This window comes from Pantherophis guttatus, chromosome 7 (genome assembly GCF_059756535.1).
Source record: "Pantherophis guttatus breed Tessera chromosome 7, ASM5975653v1, whole genome shotgun sequence".
NCBI lineage: Eukaryota > Metazoa > Chordata > Lepidosauria > Squamata > Colubridae > Pantherophis > Pantherophis guttatus.
The window spans coordinates 41,976,278-41,982,672 of NC_142069.1; the positions used below are offsets into that span (position 1 = coordinate 41,976,278).

Consider the following 6,395-nt stretch of genomic DNA (forward strand, 5'->3'; position numbering starts at 1 on the left):
TCCAAAGCTCCTTACAAACGCAATCCGCTCTCCCCGTTTTCTCGTCTGCTCTTCGGCTTGTCGGATCGCCGGGAGTACAAGCTGCTCCACCCTCTCCGTCTCTGCCTCTCGCCGCTCTGAGCACTCCTCTCCCGACACCACCGATCCCCTCTCTGCCGCACGATCGTAGATATAGGGGAATAGGCTTAAATCTGTCACCGCACCTCCGATCTTCTTCTTAGCTTCCCGTCTTTGTTGGCTATTGCTGCTTCGTGCCCGCCATCAATGGCCGGCTCACCGCGTTGGCTAGGCAGAGCCGCCTGGTCCAGCGAGAGGTGATCGCACCCACTTCCCGCTTGCCTGGCTTCCTCTTTTGCCCGCAGGGCTCTCCGGGTCCCGCGTCCCCCAAGGGGATCCCCAAAACGCGATGTTTAAAGGTGTTGAGGAGCAGCGAGCTCTCACTCCACACCCTGTCGCTGCAAGTCACCAACCGGAAGTCGGTTTGCCATTTCATGCTTCTTTGAGCTGATAAAGAATGATTACCCCAAGATCACTCACCTGACTTTGTGCCCAAGGACTAGAACTTATGGTCTTCCAGTTTGTAGTGTTATGTTAACCCCAACACCAAACTGGCTCTCTTGATATGCTATATCAAGCATATCAAGGTTTTGGGGTGAGGTATCATCAGTACGCTGATGATACTCAGCTTTATATTTCCACCCAGAACCAACCCAGTAATGCCCTCGATGTGATGGCCCGGTGCCTGGAAGCGGTACAGGTCTGGATGGGTAGAAACAAATTGCAACTCAACCCAGCCAAGACCAAGTGGCTGTGGGTACCGGCATCTCGGTTCAGGGGAGAGGTGCCATCGCTGACTATAGGGGGTGAAGTTTTGCCCCCTGTAGACAGGGTGCGCAACTTGGGCATCCTTCTGGATTCACGGTTGAGCTTAGAAGACCAGATAACGACCGTGACCAGGGGGCATTCGGCCAGATACGTCTGGTGCGCCAGTTGCGTCCCTACTTGGACTGAGATGCCCTACGCACAGTTACGCATGCGCTGGTCACCTCACAGATTGACTACTGCAATGCTCTCTACATGGGGCTGCCCTTGAGGACCACTTGGAGGCTTCAGCTGGTGCAGAATGCAGCCGCGCGGGTTGTGATGGGAGAATCCCGATACTCCCAAGTTACACGCCTCCTGCGCGGTTTGCATTGGCTACCGGTTGCCCTCCGGATGAGATTCAAGGTGCTGGTGTTGACCTATAAAGCCCTACATGGCTTAGGACCAGGATATTTGGCGGACCACCTACGGCCAGCAACAACATCCCATCGCCCGGTTCGCGCCCATAGAGAGGGCTACTCAGGGTGCCGTCGGCTAGACAGTGGCGGCTGGTGGCCCCCAGGGGTAGATCCTTCTCGGTTGGGGTGCCCACCCTCTGGAATCAACTCCCCTTGGAGCTCCGACTAGCACCTGACCTTCGCACCTTCCGCCGGGAATTAAAAACTTGGCTTTTCAAATCCATTGACCTGGTCTGATGATGGGGTTTTAAGGGTTTTAATGGGTTAATTTTAAATTTTTTAGATTTTAGTCTTTATTTTTTTGTGGCTTGTGTTTTATTGTTGTGAGCCGCCCTGAGTCCATTGTGAGATAGCGCGGCATATAAGCCAAATAAATAAATAAATAAATAAATAAATAAATAAATAAATAAATAAATAAATAAATAAATAAATAAATTACAACAAAGTAATATCTTTTTCTCCAAATTTAATGTGAATTTTAGAATGACTTTTTTGGACCAGAAAAGCTGTTTAGTGATGAGACAATGATTTGTATATGTGTCAAATCATACCATTTCTTTCATATAATTGTCTCTACATATATTTAATTCTTTTTAGAGTTTAAGCATGCAATTAAATTCTACAAAATCTAAAATATATCCACCAGTAATAAACTGTATAAGATGTGAAAGTCTCTTTTCATTTTTTAAATTTCTGATGGAATTACCATTTTTAAATTCCAGTTTGCTTTATTTGTGCATTATTTTAGCTTGTTCAAATGCACATTGATTTCCTCCTGTGAGCAGAAGAAAAAAAATCAGTTTTTCCTTAATTTTTTTAGTTAAAAAAAAAAGAAGAAACCAGCATCTGATATATATAAAATGTTATATATAAAGGTAATAAAATATAGACAACTGTGCTTTATATTTGATCTTGACAGCAAACATATTGTAAAATTAAATATACTTGTTTGTTCTACCTTGAAAAGTAATCAAAATGTAATATTTTTCTTTACAGTGTTATTACATCATAGGAATCCTAACTTTGACCTCTGTCATATAAGAATAATTATATTATTTTTTTATTCTCTGATATCAGTATCAACATAATGTAATCTTGCTTGTGTCATTTTTAAAAATACCAACTGCAATATGTTATGAGCTTGCAACAATTGATCAGATACCTACTTCTGGAATCAAGAATAATCTAGTTATAACTAAAATAATTTTTAAACCAGTCCTAATGTTTTTAAATCCACATACTCTGCACAAGATGCAAATGATAGCTAATGAATCAAGCAAAGAAGACTGCTATTTATCAACTCAAGTACAAAAATCATTTAATGCTTGGAATTTTTTTAGATGTTTGTTCAGAAAAGAAACCGATTTAAAGGATTTTTTGTCTCTTTCATCTTTAGACTGATTGTAATTGCCTAAAGGAAATTTAGGATATATCCATATTCACTTAAAATGAACTCCCGTTGTGCCTGTGATTTGCTTATATTCATCCTTGATTAAATAATCCACAATATACTAAGGCATAAACCATGATTTGCAGATTAAGTGATTGGGCTCAGATTGGTTGCTGTGTGGTGTTTTTTATGCAAGAGGCTGTCACATATGGATTTTTAGGGGCCTGGTATGGAGGCTGTTGTGCAGGCATGAGTCAGCAAACGGAATGAGAAATGGGGAGAAGCAGCTTAATTCTGGAAGCAGCTGGAAGAGCAACTATGCTATCATAAGGGCTGATGAACTAATTTGACTGCTAACCAGAGCTACTTTGGGGAGATGCCGAGACAGCAATTCCATTGGTCCAGCCTGATATTGTAGGTGTTGAGGACTAGCAGTCCCTGGGGACTAGACCCCTCTCCTCAGTTAGGAGGAGCTGACCAAAAGTGGAGAAAGAGAGAGAGAGAAAGGCAAGAAGGAAAAGGGACAAAAAGACTGCAAAATGGAATGGCTGGAGAGAAAAGTTAATGAGTGAAGTTGCATGAATGTGTATTACACTTGTTGTGGTCCACCACCAGCCTGCGGAGCTGGCAGCAGAATCGGACAGTGAGGAGGTTGGGGAAGAACATGGGCCAGTCCTGGAGTCTGGGGAAGGCTCGGATGAGGGCTCTGTGTCAGAGGCAGAGAAGGGGCCATCTGGGAGGTATGTGCTGCCTCCAGAGTCAGACCTCAGCAAGGCAGAGGAACAGGGGGAGCCTGTTCCCAGTGCATGCATGTGCAGAGCTGCCAGAAGGCAAGAACTGCTAAAACAAAAGGGATGACTCAGGAGTAGGGCTTGGAGATGATTGGCTCCTCCCATAAGACTTAAAAGAGGAGCAAAGGCACGTGGGCCTTTGCAGGAAGCAACGTTGTTAATTCTGTTCAGTTTAAAGTCTAAAGCTCTGTTTGATTCTGGACTCTGTGTGGCTTTGCCAATTAGGTCTTTGGCAGCGTGTCAAAGGAGATAAAGGTGGGTGGTTATCAGCCTTATTCCGAAGGACTCTTTACAACTATTTGGGACTCATCTGTGAATGTTTTGGGGACTATTTGTGTGTTTTACTGACTCAGGAAGCCTAGGTCAGAACAACACCATGAGAGGGGGGCGGGGCTGACCTGAGAGAAAGGAAGTGAAAATCCAGAGATGGGTCATTTTTACCCTTAATCCAAGATGGGAAGAAGGAACCCAGCTGGCATTTTCAGGGTGAATTTCCACTCAAAAATCAAGATGGGAAGGAGGGGGTTGTCACTCATTGGCAAAGCTCTGGTCTCTGGGGAAGGACTGGGCAGAAGAGCCTGACAAACGTTCTTTCCCCAATGGAAAAGCAGTCGGTATTTGGCTGAGCAGATCTAACAGAAAGTCAAGCCTATTATTCCTTTCTTTTCATTCTCTTTTGATGAGCCCAGAAAAGGAGAAGGAAGTAGGTGACCTAGAGGAGGGAGGTCTTTGGAAGGAAGAAATAGGAGGAAACATGAGACCAGGTGAACACTGGGATTGTGTTATATATAGGTAGTCCTCACCTTACAACAGTTCATTTATTGAGCATTTAAAATTACAACGGCACTGAAAAAAGTGACTTATGACCATTTTCACACTTATGACTGTTGCAGCATCCCCATGGCCACATGATCAAAATTCAGTTGTTTGGCAACTGGTTCATATTTATGACAGTTGCAGTCTCCTGTGTCAGGTGATCACCTTTTGAGACCTTCTGACAAGCATAGACAAAGCTAGATTCACTTAATGTATTACTAACTTAACAACTGCAGTGGTTCATTTAACAACTGAGGCAAGAAAGGTTGTAAAATGGGGCAAAACTCACTAAACAACTGTCTCACTTAGCAACAGAAATTTGGAGCTCAGTTGTGGTTGTAGGCTGAGTCTTCCCTGTATTCCTATTGTAAATAATTATTACAAATGGCTTCACAGCAAATAATAAACACAGCATTAAAAAAAAAAACATCCACTGTCTTGTTTCTCTGTGTCAATTGCCACTCTTTCAAACCAAAATACATCTCTGGTTCAAAAAGAACTTCATCACACTGTGACATAGTTAATAGGTCAGGTTTGTAACTTTTAAGTAACACTTTTACTTAGTAAAATCTAATCCTAATAAGCATAACAGTTTGTTAGAAAAAGAGGAAAAATAATGGCCTCCAAAATGTTTCAGGAAACGTGAAATCCCAAGAAATAAAATGGATTATTATTTATTCAATTTATATACTGCCCTTCTCCTATTGGACTCAGGGCGGTGCCCAGCCAAGGATAAAAAACATACCAATACAAAATTTAAAATCAATTAAAAGAATTATACAGCCTTGGCCCACAATTTAAAACAATCCAATTAAAACCCAATTTACACTTAAAAAGCTAAAAAGAGCTAAAAGGGGGGGGATTCACGCCAGCCCTGCTTGATGGAAAAGAAAAGTTTTTAGGGCACGGCGAAAGGCCCGGAGATCTGGTATCCTTTGTATCTCCGGGGCCAAATCGTTCCAGAGGGCAGGTGCTGCCACAGAGAAGGCCCTCCCCCTGGGGGTCGCCAGCCGACATTGCCTGGCTGACGGCACCCTGAGGAGTCCCTCTCTGTATGAGCGTACTAGTCTGTGGGAGCGTACTGGTCGGTGGGAGGCGGCAGACCTTCCACTCCTTCCCTCTTTGTCTATATACATTTATAACATAAGAGTGCTATCTTGTGGCTACTTACCAGATTCATGGGGCAGGTCACAATACAGATGTTGCTTATCCCAACACACACAACATATTAAATCAATTCCAAGCATGCCACATTTCTACTCAGCATAATGTATGGTCCTATCTACAGTTCTCCCTCTACTGTCTACTTGTTGGAGAATTCTGGGAGTTCAGTTAAACTTAGAACTTAGAATAACTTTATTGTCACTTTGAATGTACACTAATTGGCATACATTAAAATGAAATTTTGTTGCATACAGATCTCAAAGGGTCTTCACCTCTAATATACACTATATAAATATGACAAGATACATACATACATACATACATATTATATACATACATAATTATGCATATACCCACATATATTATGTGACACGGAAAAATAACATGGTGTAGTTCGGATATATACATGTACATGGCGAGAAAAACAAATCTTGCTAGTTTACCAGATGCAAGGTAACAAGACACTTCTTAAAGTTACCAAGTTTGAGAATCACTGGTCTAATATGCTGTTAGTGTCTCTGTAGCAGAAAGAATCTGAGGTCCATAGGAACCTGGGGCCCCAACAGAATCCTTCACATGTGGAACAAATCTGCCTTGGTATTTTGGGTAAGGGAAAGGGAAGGGAAATAGTGACAAGGTTACTGCAGGAATATACTCTAGTAAGTTTCCTATCAATGTAAATTATAGTAAAAACAGTGCAGAAAGTTAACATAACTTTACTGCATAAAAGGTTAATATAACAAAACAGCAGCTCCACATCCCCATGAGAAGCCAAAGAATGTGATTGCCCTATTAATCATAGTTTTACACTTCATCACACTATAGTATAAAATATTGAGCTCTAGTAGCCTCAATCATTCACGTTCCATCATGCTGGTCAGGAAACTATAGAAATCTCTCATACACTAAACAACTTGAATGCTCTTTTTGGATGCTAAAAGTAACCCCTCTAAG

At 42.2% G+C, this 6,395-nt stretch overlaps 1 protein-coding gene across 1 annotated transcript in view; it reads right to left on the reverse strand.

The window, feature by feature from the left end:
- The window catches only part of TMTC2 (transmembrane O-mannosyltransferase targeting cadherins 2), a 261,421-nt gene extending 255,828 nt beyond the window's left edge, over positions 1–5,593 (reverse strand). Inside the window, exon 1 of the mRNA XM_087874070.1 lies at positions 5,449–5,593. The gene's annotated coding sequence lies outside the window, so the exon portion shown is untranslated. The remainder of the gene's footprint in view (positions 1–5,448) is intronic.
- Positions 5,594–6,395: the final 802 nt, after the last annotated feature.